Source organism: Hyla sarda, unplaced genomic scaffold, assembly GCF_029499605.1.
Source record: "Hyla sarda isolate aHylSar1 unplaced genomic scaffold, aHylSar1.hap1 scaffold_1142, whole genome shotgun sequence".
NCBI classification, from domain to species: Eukaryota; Metazoa; Chordata; class Amphibia; order Anura; family Hylidae; genus Hyla; species Hyla sarda.
Genome location: NW_026607763.1, coordinates 35043 through 61741, shown reverse-complemented (window position 1 = coordinate 61741; position 26699 = coordinate 35043). Strand labels below are relative to the sequence as shown.

The 26699-nt window shown below is 46.1% G+C and overlaps 12 non-coding genes across 12 annotated transcripts; all 12 read left to right on the top strand.

Annotated features, from left to right (window-relative positions):
* Positions 1 to 579: 579 nt before the first annotated feature.
* LOC130301954 (U2 spliceosomal RNA) lies at positions 580 to 770 on the top strand. The gene has a single exon (XR_008852291.1). It is a non-coding gene; the product is annotated as a U2 spliceosomal RNA (small nuclear RNA).
* A 2088-nt stretch (positions 771 to 2858) lies between these two features.
* Positions 2859 to 3049, top strand: LOC130301949 (U2 spliceosomal RNA). The gene has a single exon (XR_008852287.1). It is a non-coding gene; the product is annotated as a U2 spliceosomal RNA (small nuclear RNA).
* Positions 3050 to 5130: 2081 nt separating this feature from the next.
* Positions 5131 to 5321, top strand: LOC130301952 (U2 spliceosomal RNA). The gene has a single exon (XR_008852290.1). It is a non-coding gene; the product is annotated as a U2 spliceosomal RNA (small nuclear RNA).
* A 2084-nt stretch (positions 5322 to 7405) lies between these two features.
* LOC130301937 (U2 spliceosomal RNA) lies at positions 7406 to 7596 on the top strand. Its single transcript, XR_008852275.1, has one exon. It is a non-coding gene; the product is annotated as a U2 spliceosomal RNA (small nuclear RNA).
* A 2088-nt stretch (positions 7597 to 9684) lies between these two features.
* LOC130301951 (U2 spliceosomal RNA) lies at positions 9685 to 9875 on the top strand. The gene has a single exon (XR_008852289.1). It is a non-coding gene; the product is annotated as a U2 spliceosomal RNA (small nuclear RNA).
* Positions 9876 to 11963: 2088 nt separating this feature from the next.
* Positions 11964 to 12154, top strand: LOC130301950 (U2 spliceosomal RNA). The gene has a single exon (XR_008852288.1). It is a non-coding gene; the product is annotated as a U2 spliceosomal RNA (small nuclear RNA).
* A 2088-nt stretch (positions 12155 to 14242) lies between these two features.
* On the top strand, positions 14243 to 14433 carry LOC130301961 (U2 spliceosomal RNA). Its single transcript, XR_008852299.1, has one exon. It is a non-coding gene; the product is annotated as a U2 spliceosomal RNA (small nuclear RNA).
* A 2083-nt stretch (positions 14434 to 16516) lies between these two features.
* LOC130301948 (U2 spliceosomal RNA) lies at positions 16517 to 16707 on the top strand. Its single transcript, XR_008852286.1, has one exon. It is a non-coding gene; the product is annotated as a U2 spliceosomal RNA (small nuclear RNA).
* Positions 16708 to 18793: 2086 nt separating this feature from the next.
* On the top strand, positions 18794 to 18984 carry LOC130301947 (U2 spliceosomal RNA). The gene has a single exon (XR_008852284.1). It is a non-coding gene; the product is annotated as a U2 spliceosomal RNA (small nuclear RNA).
* Positions 18985 to 21072: 2088 nt separating this feature from the next.
* On the top strand, positions 21073 to 21263 carry LOC130301946 (U2 spliceosomal RNA). Its single transcript, XR_008852283.1, has one exon. It is a non-coding gene; the product is annotated as a U2 spliceosomal RNA (small nuclear RNA).
* Positions 21264 to 23347: 2084 nt separating this feature from the next.
* LOC130301945 (U2 spliceosomal RNA) lies at positions 23348 to 23538 on the top strand. Its single transcript, XR_008852282.1, has one exon. It is a non-coding gene; the product is annotated as a U2 spliceosomal RNA (small nuclear RNA).
* Positions 23539 to 25616: 2078 nt separating this feature from the next.
* On the top strand, positions 25617 to 25807 carry LOC130301944 (U2 spliceosomal RNA). The gene has a single exon (XR_008852281.1). It is a non-coding gene; the product is annotated as a U2 spliceosomal RNA (small nuclear RNA).
* Positions 25808 to 26699: the final 892 nt, after the last annotated feature.

Below are 26699 nucleotides of genomic sequence, written 5' to 3'. Positions count from 1 at the left end.
CAACAACCCAGCTTTGTTGTGTATGTAACCATAGGGATTTGTGATGTCACCTAGAACCTTCACAGCAGCGACAGCTTTATGAGGAGCATCAGCACTGCTCTGCCTGAGCAGAACCATCACCGCCATAGGTTGTCAAATAACCCGGGTTTAACCCACACAGGTAAGTCCAATGGGGTGCAGGCATGTCCTCTATGCTTACAGCTTCCCGTGGGTGTTGGTTTGATACCGTTTGGGGACAGCCAAGGAGGCATCTGCAGGCAACAAAGGTAGGTGTGTGCTTGTGTGTGTGTTTCCTATGCAGATCCTAAGCCCAGTGTCACATGCAAGTAGGAGGAGTAAGAAGGGTTCCTGGCAAATCCGGGTTATGGATTGCATTTAAAAAGGCCCCGTGGGAGTGCAATGGGCCCCTGTCTTGCTGCTTAGCAATAATGGTATGGGTTTAGGTTCTGCTGTGTGTACTGGTGGTTGACTGCCCCCCAGCCCAGAGTGTGCATGGAAAATTGTCTGGCAGCCTCCCTGACAGCAAGCAGTGATAGTGCCCATGAAGGGGACCTTGTTGGGCCCGCCCCTTTCACGGTTATCGCTTCTCGGCCTTTTGGCTAAGATCAAGTGTAGTATCTGTTCTTATCAGTTTAATATCTGATACGTCCCCTATCTGGGGACCATATATTAAATGGATTTTTGAGAACGGGGGCCGATTTCGAAGCTTGCTTCCGTCGCCCTATGCATTGACCCGATATGGCAGTATCTTCGGGTACAGTGCACCACCCCCTTACAGGGTTAAAAAGAAAGATTCCTACTTTCATTGCTACCTGCTTGCTGGCTAGCCAGCTAGCCAGCCCTGTGGGCCTTGCTGCTGCTGCAGCCAAAAAACAAAAGGTGGTGCTGCTGCTGCTGCTTCTGCTGCTTCTGCTTGTGTCTGGCCGCTGTTGGAGCGTCCAGGCACAGGACTTCTGCTGCTGCTGACTAAATGGCCTCCTTAATTGGATCATTTGAGTAGCCAGCACACCTGTGCAGGTAGGGCATGACATGATAGGCAGCTGCCTTGATAGCGGGTGGGTGCTGAATGTTCCTAATTGACAAAATAAGATTAATGCTTATGAAGAAATATAAAATCTCATCCCTTCCCCAATATCGCGCCACACCCCTACCCCTTAATTCCCTGGTTGAACTTGATGGACATATGTCTTTTTTCGACCGTACTAACTATGTAACTATGTAACATAACATGGGGGGGGGGGGTCTCCTGGCTGTTCACACAGGTGTGTCATTGCTGTACATTGACCATGCATTGCTTCTGTGGTATTGCAAAGGCAAAGACAAATGCTTCCAGCCATCCATTGCACTAATGGATTGGTCATCAGCTGGCTGTCTATGTCCCGCATCAATATAGACCAAAGTACAGAGGGTTAGGCTATGCTATTGTGCACCTACCTGATGCATCAGAAGGTGCGAGGCCCTTGCTAAATTCTGTGCACAGACTTTGAGATCTATACTTTAGACTGTATCTAAACCTGCTCCAACATGGACTGACATTCTGGCCTACTTTCAGCCGATGCGACTTGTCTGTCGCTGAACAGTCGCTTTTTATGTATTCAGCACCTATGTATAATGTTGTAAAAATGCTCTAGAAGCTAAAGTCGCAGAAATGTCACACATATTTGGCCTGCAACTTTCTGTGCGACAAATTCAGACAGGAAAAATCAGTATAAATCCTTAGAAAATTATCCCCCAGTGTCTCCATCTGCTGGCGGTATTGAATAAGCATTGCTGCACTGATGGGGTATGCATTAGACGAAAAAAAAGAAGAAAAAGAAGAATAATACGCCCAGAAAAGAGGCGAAAAGGAGAAAAACGTAAAAAAACGTGAAAAAAAAGTAAGAGGAAGAGAAGGGAAAAAAAGGTGGAAATGGGTTTAAAAGTGATTTCGGCGGAGAAATATATATATATATATATATATATATATATATATATATATATATATACGCGCACACACACACATATATATAAACGTATTCTCCGTTGAGATATTGCAGCCGCTGCTGTGTCCAGGCCCAGGAGCCTTAGCACTGTGCTGTGATGTCACTCAATACCACTGACATCACTAGGTGTAAACAACATCTCTCCTTTGCTGTGTATGTGACTATGGAGCTGTTTGGTGATGTCGTCTATTATGGCCTTCATAGAAGCAACAGGAGATTGTTGCATCCATCTAGAACCCTCAGAACTACAGTGCTATGATGTCACTCACTTCCACAGGCCTTGCAGAGTGTAAACAACAACAACCCAGCTTTGTTGTGTATGTAACCATAGGGATTTGTGATGTCACCTAGAACCTTCACAGCAGCGACAGCTTTATGAGGAGCATCAGCACTGCTCTGCCTGAGCAGAACCATCACCGCCATAGGTTGTCAAATAACCCGGGTTTAACCCACACAGGTAAGTCCAATGGGGTGCAGGCATGTCCTCTATGCTTACAGCTTCCCGTGGGTGTTGGTTTGATACCGTTTGGGGACAGCCAAGGAGGCATCTGCAGGCAACAAAGGTAGGTGTGTGCTTGTGTGTGTGTTTCCTATGCAGATCCTAAGCCCAGTGTCACATGCAAGTAGGAGGAGTAAGAAGGGTTCCTGGCAAATCCGGGTTATGGATTGCATTTAAAAAGGCCCCGTGGGAGTGCAATGGGCCCCTGTCTTGCTGCTTAGCAATAATGGTATGGGTTTAGGTTCTGCTGTGTGTACTGGTGGTTGACTGCCCCCCAGCCCAGAGTGTGCATGGAAAATTGTCTGGCAGCCTCCCTGACAGCAAGCAGTGATAGTGCCCATGAAGGGGACCTTGTTGGGCCCGCCCCTTTCACGGTTATCGCTTCTCGGCCTTTTGGCTAAGATCAAGTGTAGTATCTGTTCTTATCAGTTTAATATCTGATACGTCCCCTATCTGGGGACCATATATTAAATGGATTTTTGAGAACGGGGGCCGATTTCGAAGCTTGCTTCCGTCGCCCTATGCATTGACCCGATATGGCAGTATCTTCGGGTACAGTGCACCACTCCCTTACAGGGTTAAAAAGAAAGATTCCTACTTTCATTGCTACCTGCTTGCTGGCTAGCCAGCTAGCCAGCCCTGTGGGCCTTGCTGCTGCTGCAGCCAAAAAACAAAAGGTGGTGCTGCTGCTGCTGCTTCTGCTGCTTCTGCTTGTGTCTGGCCGCTGTTGGAGCGTCCAGGCACAGGACTTCTGCTGCTGCTGACTAAATGGCCTCCTTAATTGGATCATTTGAGTAGCCAGCACACCTGTGCAGGTAGGGCATGACATGATAGGCAGCTGCCTTGATAGCGGGTGGGTGCCTGAATGTTCCTAATTGACAAAATAAGATTAATGCTTATGAAGAAATATAAAATCTCATCCCTTCCCCAATATCGCGCCACACCCCTACCCCTTAATTCCCTGGTTGAACTTGATGGACATATGTCTTTTTTCGACCGTACTAACTATGTAACTATGTAACATAACATGGGGGGGGGGGGTCTCCTGGCTGTTCACACAGGTGTGTCATTGCTGTACATTGACCATGCATTGCTTCTGTGGTATTGCAAAGGCAAAGACAAATGCTTCCAGCCATCCATTGCACTAATGGATTGGTCATCAGCTGGCTGTCTATGTCCCGCATCAATATAGACCAAAGTACAGAGGGTTAGGCTATGCTATTGTGCACCTACCTGATGCATCAGAAGGTGCGAGGCCCTTGCTAAATTCTGTGCACAGACTTTGAGATCTATACTTTAGACTGTATCTAAACCTGCTCCAACATGGACTGACATTCTGGCCTACTTTCAGCCGATGCGACTTGTCTGTCGCTGAACAGTCGCTTTTTATGTATTCAGCACCTATGTATAATGTTGTAAAAATGCTCTAGAAGCTAAAGTCGCAGAAATGTCACACATATTTGGCCTGCAACTTTCTGTGCGACAAATTCAGACAGGAAAAATCAGTATAAATCCTTAGAAAATTATCCCCCAGTGTCTCCATCTGCTGGCGGTATTGAATAAGCATTGCTGCACTGATGGGGTATGCATTAGACGAAAAAAAAGAAGAAAAAGAAGAATAATACGCCCAGAAAAGAGGCGAAAAGGAGAAAAACGTAAAAAAACGTGAAAAAAAAGTAAGAGGAAGAGAAGGGAAAAAAAGGTGGAAATGGGTTTAAAAGTGATTTCGGCGGAGAAATATATATATATATATATATATATATATATATATATATACGCGCACACACACACATATATATAAACGTATTCTCCGTTGAGATATTGCAGCCGCTGCTGTGTCCAGGCCCAGGAGCCTTAGCACTGTGCTGTGATGTCACTCAATACCACTGACATCACTAGGTGTAAACAACATCTCTCCTTTGCTGTGTATGTGACTATGGAGCTGTTTGGTGATGTCGTCTATTATGGCCTTCATAGAAGCAACAGGAGATTGTTGCATCCATCTAGAACCCTCAGAACTACAGTGCTATGATGTCACTCACTTCCACAGGCCTTGCAGAGTGTAAACAACAACAACCCAGCTTTGTTGTGTATGTAACCATAGGGATTTGTGATGTCACCTAGAACCTTCACAGCAGCGACAGCTTTATGAGGAGCATCAGCACTGCTCTGCCTGAGCAGAACCATCACCGCCATAGGTTGTCAAATAACCCGGGTTTAACCCACACAGGTAAGTCCAATGGGGTGCAGGCATGTCCTCTATGCTTACAGCTTCCCGTGGGTGTTGGTTTGATACCGTTTGGGGACAGCCAAGGAGGCATCTGCAGGCAACAAAGGTAGGTGTGTGCTTGTGTGTGTGTTTCCTATGCAGATCCTAAGCCCAGTGTCACATGCAAGTAGGAGGAGTAAGAAGGGTTCCTGGCAAATCCGGGTTATGGATTGCATTTAAAAAGGCCCCGTGGGAGTGCAATGGGCCCCTGTCTTGCTGCTTAGCAATAATGGTATGGGTTTAGGTTCTGCTGTGTGTACTGGTGGTTGACTGCCCCCCAGCCCAGAGTGTGCATGGAAAATTGTCTGGCAGCCTCCCTGACAGCAAGCAGTGATAGTGCCCATGAAGGGGACCTTGTTGGGCCCGCCCCTTTCACGGTTATCGCTTCTCGGCCTTTTGGCTAAGATCAAGTGTAGTATCTGTTCTTATCAGTTTAATATCTGATACGTCCCCTATCTGGGGACCATATATTAAATGGATTTTTGAGAACGGGGGCCGATTTCGAAGCTTGCTTCCGTCGCCCTATGCATTGACCCGATATGGCAGTATCTTCGGGTACAGTGCACCACCCCCTTACAGGGTTAAAAAGAAAGATTCCTACTTTCATTGCTACCTGCTTGCTGGCTAGCCAGCTAGCCAGCCCTGTGGGCCTTGCTGCTGCTGCAGCCAAAAAACAAAAGGTGGTGCTGCTGCTGCTGCTTCTGCTGCTTCTGCTTGTGTCTGGCCGCTGTTGGAGCGTCCAGGCACAGGACTTCTGCTGCTGCTGACTAAATGGCCTCCTTAATTGGATCATTTGAGTAGCCAGCACACCTGTGCAGGTAGGGCATGACATGATAGGCAGCTGCCTTGATAGCGGGTGGGTGCTGAATGTTCCTAATTGACAAAATAAGATTAATGCTTATGAAGAAATATAAAATCTCATCCCTTCCCCAATATCGCGCCACACCCCTACCCCTTAATTCCCTGGTTGAACTTGATGGACATATGTCTTTTTTCGACCGTACTAACTATGTAACTATGTAACATAACATGGGGGGGGGGTCTCCTGGCTGTTCACACAGGTGTGTCATTGCTGTACATTGACCATGCATTGCTTCTGTGGTATTGCAAAGGCAAAGACAAATGCTTCCAGCCATCCATTGCACTAATGGATTGGTCATCAGCTGGCTGTCTATGTCCCGCATCAATATAGACCAAAGTACAGAGGGTTAGGCTATGCTATTGTGCACCTACCTGATGCATCAGAAGGTGCGAGGCCCTTGCTAAATTCTGTGCACAGACTTTGAGATCTATACTTTAGACTGTATCTAAACCTGCTCCAACATGGACTGACATTCTGGCCTACTTTCAGCCGATGCGACTTGTCTGTCGCTGAACAGTCGCTTTTTATGTATTCAGCACCTATGTATAATGTTGTAAAAATGCTCTAGAAGCTAAAGTCGCAGAAATGTCACACATATTTGGCCTGCAACTTTCTGTGCGACAAATTCAGACAGGAAAAATCAGTATAAATCCTTAGAAAATTATCCCCCAGTGTCTCCATCTGCTGGCGGTATTGAATAAGCATTGCTGCACTGATGGGGTATGCATTAGACGAAAAAAAAGAAGAAAAAGAAGAATAATACGCCCAGAAAAGAGGCGAAAAGGAGAAAAACGTAAAAAAACGTGAAAAAAAAGTAAGAGGAAGAGAAGGGAAAAAAAGGTGGAAATGGGTTTAAAAGTGATTTCGGCGGAGATATATATATATATATATATATATATATATATATATATATATATATACGCGCACACACACACATATATATAAACGTATTCTCCGTTGAGATATTGCAGCCGCTGCTGTGTCCAGGCCCAGGAGCCTTAGCACTGTGCTGTGATGTCACTCAATACCACTGACATCACTAGGTGTAAACAACATCTCTCCTTTGCTGTGTATGTGACTATGGAGCTGTTTGGTGATGTCGTCTATTATGGCCTTCATAGAAGCAACAGGAGATTGTTGCATCCATCTAGAACCCTCAGAACTACAGTGCTATGATGTCACTCACTTCCACAGGCCTTGCAGAGTGTAAACAACAACAACCCAGCTTTGTTGTGTATGTAACCATAGGGATTTGTGATGTCACCTAGAACCTTCACAGCAGCGACAGCTTTATGAGGAGCATCAGCACTGCTCTGCCTGAGCAGAACCATCACCGCCATAGGTTGTCAAATAACCCGGGTTTAACCCACACAGGTAAGTCCAATGGGGTGCAGGCATGTCCTCTATGCTTACAGCTTCCCGTGGGTGTTGGTTTGATACCGTTTGGGGACAGCCAAGGAGGCATCTGCAGGCAACAAAGGTAGGTGTGTGCTTGTGTGTGTGTTTCCTATGCAGATCCTAAGCCCAGTGTCACATGCAAGTAGGAGGAGTAAGAAGGGTTCCTGGCAAATCCGGGTTATGGATTGCATTTAAAAAGGCCCCGTGGGAGTGCAATGGGCCCCTGTCTTGCTGCTTAGCAATAATGGTATGGGTTTAGGTTCTGCTGTGTGTACTGGTGGTTGACTGCCCCCCAGCCCAGAGTGTGCATGGAAAATTGTCTGGCAGCCTCCCTGACAGCAAGCAGTGATAGTGCCCATGAAGGGGACCTTGTTGGGCCCGCCCCTTTCACGGTTATCGCTTCTCGGCCTTTTGGCTAAGATCAAGTGTAGTATCTGTTCTTATCAGTTTAATATCTGATACGTCCCCTATCTGGGGACCATATATTAAATGGATTTTTGAGAACGGGGGCCGATTTCGAAGCTTGCTTCCGTCGCCCTATGCATTGACCCGATATGGCAGTATCTTCGGGTACAGTGCACCACTCCCTTACAGGGTTAAAAAGAAAGATTCCTACTTTCATTGCTACCTGCTTGCTGGCTAGCCAGCTAGCCAGCCCTGTGGGCCTTGCTGCTGCTGCAGCCAAAAAACAAAAGGTGGTGCTGCTGCTGCTGCTTCTGCTGCTTCTGCTTGTGTCTGGCCGCTGTTGGAGCGTCCAGGCACAGGACTTCTGCTGCTGCTGACTAAATGGCCTCCTTAATTGGATCATTTGAGTAGCCAGCACACCTGTGCAGGTAGGGCATGACATGATAGGCAGCTGCCTTGATAGCGGGTGGGTGCTGAATGTTCCTAATTGACAAAATAAGATTAATGCTTATGAAGAAATATAAAATCTCATCCCTTCCCCAATATCGCGCCACACCCCTACCCCTTAATTCCCTGGTTGAACTTGATGGACATATGTCTTTTTTCGACCGTACTAACTATGTAACTATGTAACATAACATGGGGGGGGGGGGTCTCCTGGCTGTTCACACAGGTGTGTCATTGCTGTACATTGACCATGCATTGCTTCTGTGGTATTGCAAAGGCAAAGACAAATGCTTCCAGCCATCCATTGCACTAATGGATTGGTCATCAGCTGGCTGTCTATGTCCCGCATCAATATAGACCAAAGTACAGAGGGTTAGGCTATGCTATTGTGCACCTACCTGATGCATCAGAAGGTGCGAGGCCCTTGCTAAATTCTGTGCACAGACTTTGAGATCTATACTTTAGACTGTATCTAAACCTGCTCCAACATGGACTGACATTCTGGCCTACTTTCAGCCGATGCGACTTGTCTGTCGCTGAACAGTCGCTTTTTATGTATTCAGCACCTATGTATAATGTTGTAAAAATGCTCTAGAAGCTAAAGTCGCAGAAATGTCACACATATTTGGCCTGCAACTTTCTGTGCGACAAATTCAGACAGGAAAAATCAGTATAAATCCTTAGAAAATTATCCCCCAGTGTCTCCATCTGCTGGCGGTATTGAATAAGCATTGCTGCACTGATGGGGTATGCATTAGACGAAAAAAAAGAAGAAAAAGAAGAATAATACGCCCAGAAAAGAGGCGAAAAGGAGAAAAACGTAAAAAAACGTGAAAAAAAAGTAAGAGGAAGAGAAGGGAAAAAAAGGTGGAAATGGGTTTAAAAGTGATTTCGGCGGAGAAATATATATATATATATATATATATATATATATATATATATATATATACGCGCACACACACACATATATATAAACGTATTCTCCGTTGAGATATTGCAGCCGCTGCTGTGTCCAGGCCCAGGAGCCTTAGCACTGTGCTGTGATGTCACTCAATACCACTGACATCACTAGGTGTAAACAACATCTCTCCTTTGCTGTGTATGTGACTATGGAGCTGTTTGGTGATGTCGTCTATTATGGCCTTCATAGAAGCAACAGGAGATTGTTGCATCCATCTAGAACCCTCAGAACTACAGTGCTATGATGTCACTCACTTCCACAGGCCTTGCAGAGTGTAAACAACAACAACCCAGCTTTGTTGTGTATGTAACCATAGGGATTTGTGATGTCACCTAGAACCTTCACAGCAGCGACAGCTTTATGAGGAGCATCAGCACTGCTCTGCCTGAGCAGAACCATCACCGCCATAGGTTGTCAAATAACCCGGGTTTAACCCACACAGGTAAGTCCAATGGGGTGCAGGCATGTCCTCTATGCTTACAGCTTCCCGTGGGTGTTGGTTTGATACCGTTTGGGGACAGCCAAGGAGGCATCTGCAGGCAACAAAGGTAGGTGTGTGCTTGTGTGTGTGTTTCCTATGCAGATCCTAAGCCCAGTGTCACATGCAAGTAGGAGGAGTAAGAAGGGTTCCTGGCAAATCCGGGTTATGGATTGCATTTAAAAAGGCCCCGTGGGAGTGCAATGGGCCCCTGTCTTGCTGCTTAGCAATAATGGTATGGGTTTAGGTTCTGCTGTGTGTACTGGTGGTTGACTGCCCCCCAGCCCAGAGTGTGCATGGAAAATTGTCTGGCAGCCTCCCTGACAGCAAGCAGTGATAGTGCCCATGAAGGGGACCTTGTTGGGCCCGCCCCTTTCACGGTTATCGCTTCTCGGCCTTTTGGCTAAGATCAAGTGTAGTATCTGTTCTTATCAGTTTAATATCTGATACGTCCCCTATCTGGGGACCATATATTAAATGGATTTTTGAGAACGGGGGCCGATTTCGAAGCTTGCTTCCGTCGCCCTATGCATTGACCCGATATGGCAGTATCTTCGGGTACAGTGCACCACCCCCTTACAGGGTTAAAAAGAAAGATTCCTACTTTCATTGCTACCTGCTTGCTGGCTAGCCAGCTAGCCAGCCCTGTGGGCCTTGCTGCTGCTGCAGCCAAAAAACAAAAGGTGGTGCTGCTGCTGCTGCTTCTGCTGCTTCTGCTTGTGTCTGGCCGCTGTTGGAGCGTCCAGGCACAGGACTTCTGCTGCTGCTGACTAAATGGCCTCCTTAATTGGATCATTTGAGTAGCCAGCACACCTGTGCAGGTAGGGCATGACATGATAGGCAGCTGCCTTGATAGCGGGTGGGTGCTGAATGTTCCTAATTGACAAAATAAGATTAATGCTTATGAAGAAATATAAAATCTCATCCCTTCCCCAATATCGCGCCACACCCCTACCCCTTAATTCCCTGGTTGAACTTGATGGACATATGTCTTTTTTCGACCGTACTAACTATGTAACTATGTAACATAACATGGGGGGGGGGTCTCCTGGCTGTTCACACAGGTGTGTCATTGCTGTACATTGACCATGCATTGCTTCTGTGGTATTGCAAAGGCAAAGACAAATGCTTCCAGCCATCCATTGCACTAATGGATTGGTCATCAGCTGGCTGTCTATGTCCCGCATCAATATAGACCAAAGTACAGAGGGTTAGGCTATGCTATTGTGCACCTACCTGATGCATCAGAAGGTGCGAGGCCCTTGCTAAATTCTGTGCACAGACTTTGAGATCTATACTTTAGACTGTATCTAAACCTGCTCCAACATGGACTGACATTCTGGCCTACTTTCAGCCGATGCGACTTGTCTGTCGCTGAACAGTCGCTTTTTATGTATTCAGCACCTATGTATAATGTTGTAAAAATGCTCTAGAAGCTAAAGTCGCAGAAATGTCACACATATTTGGCCTGCAACTTTCTGTGCGACAAATTCAGACAGGAAAAATCAGTATAAATCCTTAGAAAATTATCCCCCAGTGTCTCCATCTGCTGGCGGTATTGAATAAGCATTGCTGCACTGATGGGGTATGCATTAGACGAAAAAAAAGAAGAAAAAGAAGAATAATACGCCCAGAAAAGAGGCGAAAAGGAGAAAAACGTAAAAAAACGTGAAAAAAAAGTAAGAGGAAGAGAAGGGAAAAAAAGGTGGAAATGGGTTTAAAAGTGATTTCGGCGGAGAAATATATATATATATATATATATATATATATATATATATATATATATATACGCGCACACACACACATATATATAAACGTATTCTCCGTTGAGTTATTGCAGCCGCTGCTGTGTCCAGGCCCAGGAGCCTTAGCACTGTGCTGTGATGTCACTCAATACCACTGACATCACTAGGTGTAAACAACATCTCTCCTTTGCTGTGTATGTGACTATGGAGCTGTTTGGTGATGTCGTCTATTATGGCCTTCATAGAAGCAACAGGAGATTGTTGCATCCATCTAGAACCCTCAGAACTACAGTGCTATGATGTCACTCACTTCCACAGGCCTTGCAGAGTGTAAACAACAACAACCCAGCTTTGTTGTGTATGTAACCATAGGGATTTGTGATGTCACCTAGAACCTTCACAGCAGCGACAGCTTTATGAGGAGCATCAGCACTGCTCTGCCTGAGCAGAACCATCACCGCCATAGGTTGTCAAATAACCCGGGTTTAACCCACACAGGTAAGTCCAATGGGGTGCAGGCATGTCCTCTATGCTTACAGCTTCCCGTGGGTGTTGGTTTGATACCGTTTGGGGACAGCCAAGGAGGCATCTGCAGGCAACAAAGGTAGGTGTGTGCTTGTGTGTGTGTTTCCTATGCAGATCCTAAGCCCAGTGTCACATGCAAGTAGGAGGAGTAAGAAGGGTTCCTGGCAAATCCGGGTTATGGATTGCATTTAAAAAGGCCCCGTGGGAGTGCAATGGGCCCCTGTCTTGCTGCTTAGCAATAATGGTATGGGTTTAGGTTCTGCTGTGTGTACTGGTGGTTGACTGCCCCCCAGCCCAGAGTGTGCATGGAAAATTGTCTGGCAGCCTCCCTGACAGCAAGCAGTGATAGTGCCCATGAAGGGGACCTTGTTGGGCCCGCCCCTTTCACGGTTATCGCTTCTCGGCCTTTTGGCTAAGATCAAGTGTAGTATCTGTTCTTATCAGTTTAATATCTGATACGTCCCCTATCTGGGGACCATATATTAAATGGATTTTTGAGAACGGGGGCCGATTTCGAAGCTTGCTTCCGTCGCCCTATGCATTGACCCGATATGGCAGTATCTTCGGGTACAGTGCACCACCCCCTTACAGGGTTAAAAAGAAAGATTCCTACTTTCATTGCTACCTGCTTGCTGGCTAGCCAGCTAGCCAGCCCTGTGGGCCTTGCTGCTGCTGCAGCCAAAAAACAAAAGGTGGTGCTGCTGCTGCTGCTTCTGCTGCTTCTGCTTGTGTCTGGCCGCTGTTGGAGCGTCCAGGCACAGGACTTCTGCTGCTGCTGACTAAATGGCCTCCTTAATTGGATCATTTGAGTAGCCAGCACACCTGTGCAGGTAGGGCATGACATGATAGGCAGCTGCCTTGATAGCGGGTGGGTGCTGAATGTTCCTAATTGACAAAATAAGATTAATGCTTATGAAGAAATATAAAATCTCATCCCTTCCCCAATATCGCGCCACACCCCTACCCCTTAATTCCCTGGTTGAACTTGATGGACATATGTCTTTTTTCGACCGTACTAACTATGTAACTATGTAACATAACATGGGGGGGGGGTCTCCTGGCTGTTCACACAGGTGTGTCATTGCTGTACATTGACCATGCATTGCTTCTGTGGTATTGCAAAGGCAAAGACAAATGCTTCCAGCCATCCATTGCACTAATGGATTGGTCATCAGCTGGCTGTCTATGTCCCGCATCAATATAGACCAAAGTACAGAGGGTTAGGCTATGCTATTGTGCACCTACCTGATGCATCAGAAGGTGCGAGGCCCTTGCTAAATTCTGTGCACAGACTTTGAGATCTATACTTTAGACTGTATCTAAACCTGCTCCAACATGGACTGACATTCTGGCCTACTTTCAGCCGATGCGACTTGTCTGTCGCTGAACAGTCGCTTTTTATGTATTCAGCACCTATGTATAATGTTGTAAAAATGCTCTAGAAGCTAAAGTCGCAGAAATGTCACACATATTTGGCCTGCAACTTTCTGTGCGACAAATTCAGACAGGAAAAATCAGTATAAATCCTTAGAAAATTATCCCCCAGTGTCTCCATCTGCTGGCGGTATTGAATAAGCATTGCTGCACTGATGGGGTATGCATTAGACGAAAAAAAAGAAGAAAAAGAAGAATAATACGCCCAGAAAAGAGGCGAAAAGGAGAAAAACGTAAAAAAACGTGAAAAAAAAGTAAGAGGAAGAGAAGGGAAAAAAAGGTGGAAATGGGTTTAAAAGTGATTTCGGCGGAGAAATATATATATATATATATATATATATATATATATATATATATATATATACGCGCACACACACACATATATATAAACGTATTCTCCGTTGAGTTATTGCAGCCGCTGCTGTGTCCAGGCCCAGGAGCCTTAGCACTGTGCTGTGATGTCACTCAATACCACTGACATCACTAGGTGTAAACAACATCTCTCCTTTGCTGTGTATGTGACTATGGAGCTGTTTGGTGATGTCGTCTATTATGGCCTTCATAGAAGCAACAGGAGATTGTTGCATCCATCTAGAACCCTCAGAACTACAGTGCTATGATGTCACTCACTTCCACAGGCCTTGCAGAGTGTAAACAACAACAACCCAGCTTTGTTGTGTATGTAACCATAGGGATTTGTGATGTCACCTAGAACCTTCACAGCAGCGACAGCTTTATGAGGAGCATCAGCACTGCTCTGCCTGAGCAGAACCATCACCGCCATAGGTTGTCAAATAACCCGGGTTTAACCCACACAGGTAAGTCCAATGGGGTGCAGGCATGTCCTCTATGCTTACAGCTTCCCGTGGGTGTTGGTTTGATACCGTTTGGGGACAGCCAAGGAGGCATCTGCAGGCAACAAAGGTAGGTGTGTGCTTGTGTGTGTGTTTCCTATGCAGATCCTAAGCCCAGTGTCACATGCAAGTAGGAGGAGTAAGAAGGGTTCCTGGCAAATCCGGGTTATGGATTGCATTTAAAAAGGCCCCGTGGGAGTGCAATGGGCCCCTGTCTTGCTGCTTAGCAATAATGGTATGGGTTTAGGTTCTGCTGTGTGTACTGGTGGTTGACTGCCCCCCAGCCCAGAGTGTGCATGGAAAATTGTCTGGCAGCCTCCCTGACAGCAAGCAGTGATAGTGCCCATGAAGGGGACCTTGTTGGGCCCGCCCCTTTCACGGTTATCGCTTCTCGGCCTTTTGGCTAAGATCAAGTGTAGTATCTGTTCTTATCAGTTTAATATCTGATATGTCCCCTATCTGGGGACCATATATTAAATGGATTTTTGAGAACGGGGGCCGATTTCGAAGCTTGCTTCCGTCGCCCTATGCATTGACCCGATATGGCAGTATCTTCGGGTACAGTGCACCACCCCCTTACAGGGTTAAAAAGAAAGATTCCTACTTTCATTGCTACCTGCTTGCTGGCTAGCCAGCTAGCCAGCCCTGTGGGCCTTGCTGCTGCTGCAGCCAAAAAACAAAAGGTGGTGCTGCTGCTGCTGCTTCTGCTGCTTCTGCTTGTGTCTGGCCGCTGTTGGAGCGTCCAGGCACAGGACTTCTGCTGCTGCTGACTAAATGGCCTCCTTAATTGGATCATTTGAGTAGCCAGCACACCTGTGCAGGTAGGGCATGACATGATAGGCAGCTGCCTTGATAGCGGGTGGGTGCTGAATGTTCCTAATTGACAAAATAAGATTAATGCTTATGAAGAAATATAAAATCTCATCCCTTCCCCAATATCGCGCCACACCCCTACCCCTTAATTCCCTGGTTGAACTTGATGGACATATGTCTTTTTTCGACCGTACTAACTATGTAACTATGTAACATAACATGGGGGGGGGGTCTCCTGGCTGTTCACACAGGTGTGTCATTGCTGTACATTGACCATGCATTGCTTCTGTGGTATTGCAAAGGCAAAGACAAATGCTTCCAGCCATCCATTGCACTAATGGATTGGTCATCAGCTGGCTGTCTATGTCCCGCATCAATATAGACCAAAGTACAGAGGGTTAGGCTATGCTATTGTGCACCTACCTGATGCATCAGAAGGTGCGAGGCCCTTGCTAAATTCTGTGCACAGACTTTGAGATCTATACTTTAGACTGTATCTAAACCTGCTCCAACATGGACTGACATTCTGGCCTACTTTCAGCCGATGCGACTTGTCTGTCGCTGAACAGTCGCTTTTTATGTATTCAGCACCTATGTATAATGTTGTAAAAATGCTCTAGAAGCTAAAGTCGCAGAAATGTCACACATATTTGGCCTGCAACTTTCTGTGCGACAAATTCAGACAGGAAAAATCAGTATAAATCCTTAGAAAATTATCCCCCAGTGTCTCCATCTGCTGGCGGTATTGAATAAGCATTGCTGCACTGATGGGGTATGCATTAGACGAAAAAAAAGAAGAAAAAGAAGAATAATACGCCCAGAAAAGAGGCGAAAAGGAGAAAAACGTAAAAAAACGTGAAAAAAAGTAAGAGGAAGAGAAGGGAAAAAAAGGTGGAAATGGGTTTAAAAGTGATTTCGGCGGAGAAATATATATATATATATATATATATATATATATATATATATATATACGCGCACGCACACACATATATATAAACGTATTCTCCGTTGAGATATTGCAGCCGCTGCTGTGTCCAGGCCCAGGAGCCTTAGCACTGTGCTGTGATGTCACTCAATACCACTGACATCACTAGGTGTAAACAACATCTCTCCTTTGCTGTGTATGTGACTATGGAGCTGTTTGGTGATGTCGTCTATTATGGCCTTCATAGAAGCAACAGGAGATTGTTGCATCCATCTAGAACCCTCAGAACTACAGTGCTATGATGTCACTCACTTCCACAGGCCTTGCAGAGTGTAAACAACAACAACCCAGCTTTGTTGTGTATGTAACCATAGGGATTTGTGATGTCACCTAGAACCTTCACAGCAGCGACAGCTTTATGAGGAGCATCAGCACTGCTCTGCCTGAGCAGAACCATCACCGCCATAGGTTGTCAAATAACCCGGGTTTAACCCACACAGGTAAGTCCAATGGGGTGCAGGCATGTCCTCTATGCTTACAGCTTCCCATGGGTGTTGGTTTGATACCGTTTGGGGACAGCCAAGGAGGCATCTGCAGGCAACAAAGGTAGGTGTGTGCTTGTGTGTGTGTTTCCTATGCAGATCCTAAGCCCAGTGTCACATGCAAGTAGGAGGAGTAAGAAGGGTTCCTGGCAAATCCGGGTTATGGATTGCATTTAAAAAGGCCCCGTGGGAGTGCAATGGGCCCCTGTCTTGCTGCTTAGCAATAATGGTATGGGTTTAGGTTCTGCTGTGTGTACTGGTGGTTGACTGCCCCCCAGCCCAGAGTGTGCATGGAAAATTGTCTGGCAGCCTCCCTGACAGCAAGCAGTGATAGTGCCCATGAAGGGGACCTTGTTGGGCCCGCCCCTTTCACGGTTATCGCTTCTCGGCCTTTTGGCTAAGATCAAGTGTAGTATCTGTTCTTATCAGTTTAATATCTGATACGTCCCCTATCTGGGGACCATATATTAAATGGATTTTTGAGAACGGGGGCCGATTTCGAAGCTTGCTTCCGTCGCCCTATGCATTGACCCGATATGGCAGTATCTTCGGGTACAGTGCACCACCCCCTTACAGGGTTAAAAAGAAAGATTCCTACTTTCATTGCTACCTGCTTGCTGGCTAGCCAGCTAGCCAGCCCTGTGGGCCTTGCTGCTGCTGCAGCCAAAAAACAAAAGGTGGTGCTGCTGCTGCTGCTTCTGCTGCTTCTGCTTGTGTCTGGCCGCTGTTGGAGCGTCCAGGCACAGGACTTCTGCTGCTGCTGACTAAATGGCCTCCTTAATTGGATCATTTGAGTAGCCAGCACACCTGTGCAGGTAGGGCATGACATGATAGGCAGCTGCCTTGATAGCGGGTGGGTGCTGAATGTTCCTAATTGACAAAATAAGATTAATGCTTATGAAGAAATATAAAATCTCATCCCTTCCCCAATATCGCGCCACACCCCTACCCCTTAATTCCCTGGTTGAACTTGATGGACATATGTCTTTTTTCGACCGTACTAACTATGTAACTATGTAACATAACATGGGGGGGGGGTCTCCTGGCTGTTCACACAGGTGTGTCATTGCTGTACATTGACCATGCATTGCTTCTGTGGTATTGCAAAGGCAAAGACAAATGCTTCCAGCCATCCATTGCACTAATGGATTGGTCATCAGCTGGCTGTCTATGTCCCGCATCAATATAGACCAAAGTACAGAGGGTTAGGCTATGCTATTGTGCACCTACCTGATGCATCAGAAGGTGCGAGGCCCTTGCTAAATTCTGTGCACAGACTTTGAGATCTATACTTTAGACTGTATCTAAACCTGCTCCAACATGGACTGACATTCTGGCCTACTTTCAGCCGATGCGACTTGTCTGTCGCTGAACAGTCGCTTTTTATGTATTCAGCACCTATGTATAATGTTGTAAAAATGCTCTAGAAGCTAAAGTCGCAGAAATGTCACACATATTTGGCCTGCAACTTTCTGTGCGACAAATTCAGACAGGAAAAATCAGTATAAATCCTTAGAAAATTATCCCCCAGTGTCTCCATCTGCTGGCGGTATTGAATAAGCATTGCTGCACTGATGGGGTATGCATTAGACGAAAAAAAAGAAGAAAAAGAAGAATAATACGCCCAGAAAAGAGGCGAAAAGGAGAAAAACGTAAAAAAACGTGAAAAAAAAGTAAGAGGAAGAGAAGGGAAAAAAAGGTGGAAATGGGTTTAAAAGTGATTTCGGCGGAGAAATATATATATATATATATATATATATATATATATATATATATATATACGCGCACACACACACATATATATAAACGTATTCTCCGTTGAGATATTGCAGCCGCTGCTGTGTCCAGGCCCAGGAGCCTTAGCACTGTGCTGTGATGTCACTCAATACCACTGACATCACTAGGTGTAAACAACATCTCTCCTTTGCTGTGTATGTGACTATGGAGCTGTTTGGTGATGTCGTCTATTATGGCCTTCATAGAAGCAACAGGAGATTGTTGCATCCATCTAGAACCCTCAGAACTACAGTGCTATGATGTCACTCACTTCCACAGGCCTTGCAGAGTGTAAACAACAACAACCCAGCTTTGTTGTGTATGTAACCATAGGGATTTGTGATGTCACCTAGAACCTTCACAGCAGCGACAGCTTTATGAGGAGCATCAGCACTGCTCTGCCTGAGCAGAACCATCACCGCCATAGGTTGTCAAATAACCCGGGTTTAACCCACACAGGTAAGTCCAATGGGGTGCAGGCATGTCCTCTATGCTTACAGCTTCCCGTGGGTGTTGGTTTGATACCATTTGGGGACAGCCAAGGAGGCATCTGCAGGCAACAAAGGTAGGTGTGTGCTTGTGTGTGTGTTTCCTATGCAGATCCTAAGCCCAGTGTCACATGCAAGTAGGAGGAGTAAGAAGGGTTCCTGGCAAATCCGGGTTATGGATTGCATTTAAAAAGGCCCCGTGGGAGTGCAATGGGCCCCTGTCTTGCTGCTTAGCAATAATGGTATGGGTTTAGGTTCTGCTGTGTGTACTGGTGGTTGACTGCCCCCCAGCCCAGAGTGTGCATGGAAAATTGTCTGGCAGCCTCCCTGACAGCAAGCAGTGATAGTGCCCATGAAGGGGACCTTGTTGGGCCCGCCCCTTTCACGGTTATCGCTTCTCGGCCTTTTGGCTAAGATCAAGTGTAGTATCTGTTCTTATCAGTTTAATATCTGATACGTCCCCTATCTGGGGACCATATATTAAATGGATTTTTGAGAACGGGGGCCGATTTCGAAGCTTGCTTCCGTCGCCCTATGCATTGACCCGATATGGCAGTATCTTCGGGTACAGTGCACCACCCCCTTACAGGGTTAAAAAGAAAGATTCCTACTTTCATTGCTACCTGCTTGCTGGCTAGCCAGCTAGCCAGCCCTGTGGGCCTTGCTGCTGCTGCAGCCAAAAAACAAAAGGTGGTGCTGCTGCTGCTGCTTCTGCTGCTTCTGCTTGTGTCTGGCCGCTGTTGGAGCGTCCAGGCACAGGACTTCTGCTGCTGCTGACTAAATGGCCTCCTTAAATTGGATCATTTGAGTAGCCAGCACACCTGTGCAGGTAGGGCATGACATGATAGGCAGCTGCCTTGATAGCGGGTGGGTGCTGAATGTTCCTAATTGACAAAATAAGATTAATGCTTATGAAGAAATATAAAATCTCATCCCTTCCCCAATATCGCGCCACACCCCTACCCCTTAATTCCCTGGTTGAACTTGATGGACATATGTCTTTTTTCGACCGTACTAACTATGTAACTATGTAACATAACATGGGGGGGGGGTCTCCTGGCTGTTCACACAGGTGTGTCATTGCTGTACATTGACCATGCATTGCTTCTGTGGTATTGCAAAGGCAAAGACAAATGCTTCCAGCCATCCATTGCACTAATGGATTGGTCATCAGCTGGCTGTCTATGTCCCGCATCAATATAGACCAAAGTACAGAGGGTTAGGCTATGCTATTGTGCACCTACCTGATGCATCAGAAGGTGCGAGGCCCTTGCTAAATTCTGTGCACAGACTTTGAGATCTATACTTTAGACTGTATCTAAACCTGCTCCAACATGGACTGACATTCTGGCCTACTTTCAGCCGATGCGACTTGTCTGTCGCTGAACAGTCGCTTTTTATGTATTCAGCACCTATGTATAATGTTGTAAAAATGCTCTAGAAGCTAAAGTCGCAGAAATGTCACACATATTTGGCCTGCAACTTTCTGTGCGACAAATTCAGACAGGAAAAATCAGTATAAATCCTTAGAAAATTATCCCCCAGTGTCTCCATCTGCTGGCGGTATTGAATAAGCATTGCTGCACTGATGGGGTATGCATTAGACGAAAAAAAAGAAGAAAAAGAAGAATAATACGCCCAGAAAAGAGGCGAAAAGGAGAAAAACGTAAAAAAACGTGAAAAAAAAGTAAGAGGAAGAGAAGGGAAAAAAAGGTGGAAATGGGTTTAAAAGTGATTTCGGCGGAGAATATATATATATATATATATATATATATATATATATATATATATATATACGCGCACACACACACATATATATAAACGTATTCTCCGTTGAGATATTGCAGCCGCTGCTGTGTCCAGGCCCAGGAGCCTTAGCACTGTGCTGTGATGTCACTCAATACCACTGACATCACTAGGTGTAAACAACATCTCTCCTTTGCTGTGTATGTGACTATGGAGCTGTTTGGTGATGTCGTCTATTATGGCCTTCATAGAAGCAACAGGAGATTGTTGCATCCATCTAGAACCCTCAGAACTACAGTGCTATGATGTCACTCACTTCCACAGGCCTTGCAGAGTGTAAACAACAACAACCCAGCTTTGTTGTGTATGTAACCATAGGGATTTGTGATGTCACCTAGAACCTTCACAGCAGCGACAGCTTTATGAGGAGCATCAGCACTGCTCTGCCTGAGCAGAACCATCACCGCCATAGGTTGTCAAATAACCCGGGTTTAACCCACACAGGTAAGTCCAATGGGGTGCAGGCATGTCCTCTATGCTTACAGCTTCCCGTGGGTGTTGGTTTGATACCATTTGGGGACAGCCAAGGAGGCATCTGCAGGCAACAAAGGTAGGTGTGTGCTTGTGTGTGTGTTTCCTATGCAGATCCTAAGCCCAGTGTCACATGCAAGTAGGAGGAGTAAGAAGGGTTCCTGGCAAATCCGGGTTATGGATTGCATTTAAAAAGGCCCCGTGGGAGTGCAATGGGCCCCTGTCTTGCTGCTTAGCAATAATGGTATGGGTTTAGGTTCTGCTGTGTGTACTGGTGGTTGACTGCCCCCCAGCCCAGAGTGTGCATGGAAAATTGTCTGGCAGCCTCCCTGACAGCAAGCAGTGATAGTGCCCATGAAGGGGACCTTGTTGGGCCCGCCCCTTTCACGGTTATCGCTTCTCGGCCTTTTGGCTAAGATCAAGTGTAGTATCTGTTCTTATCAGTTTAATATCTGATACGTCCCCTATCTGGGGACCATATATTAAATGGATTTTTGAGAACGGGGGCCGATTTCGAAGCTTGCTTCCGTCGCCCTATGCATTGACCCGATATGGCAGTATCTTCGGGTACAGTGCACCACCCCCTTACAGGGTTAAAAAGAAAGATTCCTACTTTCATTGCTACCTGCTTGCTGGCTAGCCAGCTAGCCAGCCCTGTGGGCCTTGCTGCTGCTGCAGCCAAAAAACAAAAGGTGGTGCTGCTGCTGCTGCTTCTGCTGCTTCTGCTTGTGTCTGGCCGCTGTTGGAGCGTCCAGGCACAGGACTTCTGCTGCTGCTGACTAAATGGCCTCCTTAATTGGATCATTTGAGTAGCCAGCACACCTGTGCAGGTAGGGCATGACATGATAGGCAGCTGCCTTGATAGCGGGTGGGTGCTGAATGTTCCTAATTGACAAAATAAGATTAATGCTTATGAAGAAATATAAAATCTCATCCCTTCCCCAATATCGCGCCACACCCCTACCCCTTAATTCCCTGGTTGAACTTGATGGACATATGTCTTTTTTCGACCGTACTAACTATGTAACTATGTAACATAACATGGGGGGGGGGGTCTCCTGGCTGTTCACACAGGTGTGTCATTGCTGTACATTGACCATGCATTGCTTCTGTGGTATTGCAAAGGCAAAGACAAATGCTTCCAGCCATCCATTGCACTAATGGATTGGTCATCAGCTGGCTGTCTATGTCCCGCATCAATATAGACCAAAGTACAGAGGGTTAGGCTATGCTATTGTGCACCTACCTGATGCATCAGAAGGTGCGAGGCCCTTGCTAAATTCTGTGCACAGACTTTGAGATCTATACTTTAGACTGTATCTAAACCTGCTCCAACATGGACTGACATTCTGGCCTACTTTCAGCCGATGCGACTTGTCTGTCGCTGAACAGTCGCTTTTTATGTATTCAGCACCTATGTATAATGTTGTAAAAATGCTCTAGAAGCTAAAGTCGCAGAAATGTCACACATATTTGGCCTGCAACTTTCTGTGCGACAAATTCAGACAGGAAAAATCAGTATAAATCCTTAGAAAATTATCCCCCAGTGTCTCCATCTGCTGGCGGTATTGAATAAGCATTGCTGCACTGATGGGGTATGCATTAGACGAAAAAAAAGAAGAAAAAGAAGAATAATACGCCCAGAAAAGAGGCGAAAAGGAGAAAAACGTAAAAAAACGTGAAAAAAAAGTAAGAGGAAGAGAAGGGAAAAAAAGGTGGAAATGGGTTTAAAAGTGATTTCGGCGGAGAATATATATATATATATATATATATATATATATATATATATATATACGCGCACACACACACATATATATAAACGTATTCTCCGTTGAGATATTGCAGCCGCTGCTGTGTCCAGGCCCAGGAGCCTTAGCACTGTGCTGTGATGTCACTCAATACCACTGACATCACTAGGTGTAAACAACATCTCTCCTTTGCTGTGTATGTGACTATGGAGCTGTTTGGTGATGTCGTCTATTATGGCCTTCATAGAAGCAACAGGAGATTGTTGCATCCATCTAGAACCCTCAGAACTACAGTGCTATGATGTCACTCACTTCCACAGGCCTTGCAGAGTGTAAACAACAACAACCCAGCTTTGTTGTGTATGTAACCATAGGGATTTGTGATGTCACCTAGAACCTTCACAGCAGCGACAGCTTTATGAGGAGCATCAGCACTGCTCTGCCTGAGCAGAACCATCACCGCCATAGGTTGTCAAATAACCCGGGTTTAACCCACACAGGTAAGTCCAATGGGGTGCAGGCATGTCCTCTATGCTTACAGCTTCCCGTGGGTGTTGGTTTGATACCGTTTGGGGACAGCCAAGGAGGCATCTGCAGGCAACAAAGGTAGGTGTGTGCTTGTGTGTGTGTTTCCTATGCAGATCCTAAGCCCAGTGTCACATGCAAGTAGGAGGAGTAAGAAGGGTTCCTGGCAAATCCGGGTTATGGATTGCATTTAAAAAGGCCCCGTGGGAGTGCAATGGGCCCCTGTCTTGCTGCTTAGCAATAATGGTATGGGTTTAGGTTCTGCTGTGTGTACTGGTGGTTGACTGCCCCCCAGCCCAGAGTGTGCATGGAAAATTGTCTGGCAGCCTCCCTGACAGCAAGCAGTGATAGTGCCCATGAAGGGGACCTTGTTGGGCCCGCCCCTTTCACGGTTATCGCTTCTCGGCCTTTTGGCTAAGATCAAGTGTAGTATCTGTTCTTATCAGTTTAATATCTGATACGTCCCCTATCTGGGGACCATATATTAAATGGATTTTTGAGAACGGGGGCCGATTTCGAAGCTTGCTTCCGTCGCCCTATGCATTGACCCGATATGGCAGTATCTTCGGGTACAGTGCACCACCCCCTTACAGGGTTAAAAAGAAAGATTCCTACTTTCATTGCTACCTGCTTGCTGGCTAGCCAGCTAGCCAGCCCTGTGGGCCTTGCTGCTGCTGCAGCCAAAAAACAAAAGGTGGTGCTGCTGCTGCTGCTTCTGCTGCTTCTGCTTGTGTCTGGCCGCTGTTGGAGCGTCCAGGCACAGGACTTCTGCTGCTGCTGACTAAATGGCCTCCTTAATTGGATCATTTGAGTAGCCAGCACACCTGTGCAGGTAGGGCATGACATGATAGGCAGCTGCCTTGATAGCGGGTGGGTGCTGAATGTTCCTAATTGACAAAATAAGATTAATGCTTATGAAGAAATATAAAATCTCATCCCTTCCCCAATATCGCGCCACACCCCTACCCCTTAATTCCCTGGTTGAACTTGATGGACATATGTCTTTTTTCGACCGTACTAACTATGTAACTATGTAACATAACATGGGGGGGGGGTCTCCTGGCTGTTCACACAGGTGTGTCATTGCTGTACATTGACCATGCATTGCTTCTGTGGTATTGCAAAGGCAAAGACAAATGCTTCCAGCCATCCATTGCACTAATGGATTGGTCATCAGCTGGCTGTCTATGTCCCGCATCAATATAGACCAAAGTACAGAGGGTTAGGCTATGCTATTGTGCACCTACCTGATGCATCAGAAGGTGCGAGGCCCTTGCTAAATTCTGTGCACAGACTTTGAGATCTATACTTTAGACTGTATCTAAACCTGCTCCAACATGGACTGACATTCTGGCCTACTTTCAGCCGATGCGACTTGTCTGTCGCTGAACAGTCGCTTTTTATGTATTCAGCACCTATGTATAATGTTGTAAAAATGCTCTAGAAGCTAAAGTCGCAGAAATGTCACACATATTTGGCCTGCAACTTTCTGTGCGACAAATTCAGACAGGAAAAATCAGTATAAATCCTTAGAAAATTATCCCCCAGTGTCTCCATCTGCTGGCGGTATTGAATAAGCATTGCTGCACTGATGGGGTATGCATTAGACGAAAAAGAAGAATAATACGCCCAGAAAAGAGGCGAAAAGGAGAAAAACGTAAAAAAACGTGAAAAAAAAGTAAGAGGAAGAGAAGGGAAAAAAAGGTGGAAATGGGTTTAAAAGTGATTTCGGCGGAGAAATATATATATATATATATATATATATATATATATATATATATATATATACGCGCACACACACACACATATATATAAACGTATTCTCCGTTGAGATATTGCAGCCGCTGCTGTGTCCAGGCCCAGGAGCCTTAGCACTGTGCTGTGATGTCACTCAATACCACTGACATCACTAGGTGTAAACAACATCTCTCCTTTGCTGTGTATGTGACTATGGAGCTGTTTGGTGATGTCGTCTATTATGGCCTTCATAGAAGCAACAGGAGATTGTTGCATCCATCTAGAACCCTCAGAACTACAGTGCTATGATGTCACTCACTTCCACAGGCCTTGCAGAGTGTAAACAACAACAACCCAGCTTTGTTGTGTATGTAACCATAGGGATTTGTGATGTCACCTAGAACCTTCACAGCAGCGACAGCTTTATGAGGAGCATCAGCACTGCTCTGCCTGAGCAGAACCATCACCGCCATAGGTTGTCAAATAACCCGGGTTTAACCCACACAGGTAAGTCCAATGGGGTGCAGGCATGTCCTCTATGCTTACAGCTTCCCGTGGGTGTTGGTTTGATACCGTTTGGGGACAGCCAAGGAGGCATCTGCAGGCAACAAAGGTAGGTGTGTGCTTGTGTGTGTGTTTCCTATGCAGATCCTAAGCCCAGTGTCACATGCAAGTAGGAGGAGTAAGAAGGGTTCCTGGCAAATCCGGGTTATGGATTGCATTTAAAAAGGCCCCGTGGGAGTGCAATGGGCCCCTGTCTTGCTGCTTAGCAATAATGGTATGGGTTTAGGTTCTGCTGTGTGTACTGGTGGTTGACTGCCCCCCAGCCCAGAGTGTGCATGGAAAATTGTCTGGCAGCCTCCCTGACAGCAAGCAGTGATAGTGCCCATGAAGGGGACCTTGTTGGGCCCGCCCCTTTCACGGTTATCGCTTCTCGGCCTTTTGGCTAAGATCAAGTGTAGTATCTGTTCTTATCAGTTTAATATCTGATACGTCCCCTATCTGGGGACCATATATTAAATGGATTTTTGAGAACGGGGGCCGATTTCGAAGCTTGCTTCCGTCGCCCTATGCATTGACCCGATATGGCAGTATCTTCGGGTACAGTGCACCACCCCCTTACAGGGTTAAAAAGAAAGATTCCTACTTTCATTGCTACCTGCTTGCTGGCTAGCCAGCTAGCCAGCCCTGTGGGCCTTGCTGCTGCTGCAGCCAAAAAACAAAAGGTGGTGCTGCTGCTGCTGCTTCTGCTGCTTCTGCTTGTGTCTGGCCGCTGTTGGAGCGTCCAGGCACAGGACTTCTGCTGCTGCTGACTAAATGGCCTCCTTAATTGGATCATTTGAGTAGCCAGCACACCTGTGCAGGTAGGGCATGACATGATAGGCAGCTGCCTTGATAGCGGGTGGGTGCTGAATGTTCCTAATTGACAAAATAAGATTAATGCTTATGAAGAAATATAAAATCTCATCCCTTCCCCAATATCGCGCCACACCCCTACCCCTTAATTCCCTGGTTGAACTTGATGGACATATGTCTTTTTTCGACCGTACTAACTATGTAACTATGTAACATAACATGGGGGGGGGGGTCTCCTGGCTGTTCACACAGGTGTGTCATTGCTGTACATTGACCATGCATTGCTTCTGTGGTATTGCAAAGGCAAAGACAAATGCTTCCAGCCATCCATTGCACTAATGGATTGGTCATCAGCTGGCTGTCTATGTCCCGCATCAATATAGACCAAAGTACAGAGGGTTAGGCTATGCTATTGTGCACCTACCTGATGCATCAGAAGGTGCGAGGCCCTTGCTAAATTCTGTGCACAGACTTTGAGATCTATACTTTAGACTGTATCTAAACCTGCTCCAACATGGACTGACATTCTGGCCTACTTTCAGCCGATGCGACTTGTCTGTCGCTGAACAGTCGCTTTTTATGTATTCAGCACCTATGTATAATGTTGTAAAAATGCTCTAGAAGCTAAAGTCGCAGAAATGTCACACATATTT